Source organism: Mesocricetus auratus, unplaced genomic scaffold (genome assembly GCF_017639785.1).
Source record: "Mesocricetus auratus isolate SY011 unplaced genomic scaffold, BCM_Maur_2.0 Super-Scaffold_6730, whole genome shotgun sequence".
NCBI classification, from domain to species: Eukaryota; Metazoa; Chordata; class Mammalia; order Rodentia; family Cricetidae; genus Mesocricetus; species Mesocricetus auratus.
The window spans coordinates 103106758-103108564 of record NW_024429184.1 but is presented as its reverse complement, the minus strand read 5'-3'; the positions used below and the strand labels follow the sequence as shown (position 1 = coordinate 103108564).

The 1807-nt window shown below is 39.2% G+C and overlaps 1 pseudogene; it reads left to right on the top strand.

The window, feature by feature from the left end:
• Positions 1 to 725: 725 nt before the first annotated feature.
• LOC121139024 lies at positions 726 to 1545 on the top strand (annotated as a pseudogene).
• The last annotated feature ends 262 nt before the right edge of the window (positions 1546 to 1807 follow it).

Below are 1807 nucleotides of genomic sequence, written 5' to 3'. Positions count from 1 at the left end.
TCTATTTTCAATTCATCCACTGCAATGTTATATTATGGCCATTAATACTGAAAAAATAATTCCTTGACTTTAAAATATTGGGTACTTGCTGGGCGATGGTGGCACACATCTTTAATTCCAGCACTCAGGAGGCAGAGGCAGGTGGATCTCTGTGAGTGTGAGACCAGCCTGGTCTACAAGAGCTAGTTCCAGGACTGGCTCCAAAGCTACACAGGGAAACCCTGTCTTGAAAAAAAAAACAAAAACAAAAAAAGAAAAGAAAAGAAAAGGTGATTTGTACACATGTGCTTTGTTTACTTTCTTTATTAAACACACACATACGAACATATGCATACCTTCAGGCATGTATGAGCCCATTGTCACATACTCTAAATGCCATAAAAGAAAAAGAAAAGTCCATTTTCTCCACCTTTCATTTCCTCCAAACTCTCTTGCTTTTTAGCTATCTGGGAGAAAAAGAAACAGAAAACATGTGGCCACCACATTGAGGACAATAGAAAGTGCTTGCCACCATGGAGTGATACGAGGTAGCCATGCACTGTGTTCTCTTCTTAGAAGTAAAGCCACTATTTTCGAAATCAAACAAACCAGTTTCTTTTCACTCAGCGATGAAGTTAATAACAAAATAATACCATTGGCAATTATGATGATAGTGACTGTAGCTGTGTAAGATGCCCCCAACTCTTTAAAGTTGATGAGATGCACAGCTGATCCCAATCCCATACATGGGAATCATCTCAATTCAACCCCTCCCCTCCCCCCCAATTCTGCCCCATTCATGGAAGTTCTCAATCAAGCTCTGCCTACTTCCTCCCCTTTGGCTCTCTGAGGGGCACCAAGGCAGCCATCAGAAAGAATAAGGCCTGACTAAAGGCATCCTGAAGGGAGCCAGGAAGACAGTGGTTGACCCATTTTCTAAGAAAGACTGGTATGATGTGGAAACTCCAGCTACAGTTATGCTCAATTTTAGAAACATCTCAAGAACACTAGTCAGAAGGACTCAGGGGACCAAAATTGCATCTGATGGCCTCCAGGGTTGTGGGGGGTTTGAAGAGTGACAAAATTGCATTTAGAAAATTCAAGCTGATTACTGAGTACTTTCAGGGCAAAAAAAAAAAAGTAAAAGAAAAAAAGAAAGAAAAGATGATTAACTTCCATGGCATGGATGCTACCCAGGACAAAATGTGCCCCATGGTCAAAAAGTAGTAGACCAGACTGTGACTGAAGCTTGTGTTGATATCAATACAACTGATGGTTCTTTGATGGCTCTTTGTTCCTTCTGCTCTGTGCTGGTTTCACTAAAAAAAATACAACTACCAGACATGCAAGACATCCTGTGTGAAGCAATGGCAGGTCCTCCAGATCTGGAAGATAATGAAAATCATCACCCGAGAAGGGCAGGCAATTGACTTGAAGGAAATGGTTAATACATTGATTGCAGACAGCGATGGGAAAGACATAGATTATATCTACATGTCTAATTATTCTCATCACGATGTCTTCCTTAGAAAAATAAAAATGCTGAAAAATCCACGTTTGAATTGAGAAAACTCATGGAGGCTCTACCCATGATGAGTCAGGTGTTAAAGTTGAACAAGCTGATTGATACGAACCAAAAAAACTACTTAAAATTCAGACTTCCTATAGTGACAATAGAAAGTCCAATTTGTGAAAAAGAAAGAAAGAAAAGTTAGAAGGTTGTCTCCAGAATTTGCTAGATAAGTTTATACTCACAGGATATGGAATTATTCAGAAAGTGAAAAGTATAAAGTTAGACTTTTCAATTATCAGAAATAGAACAATAATT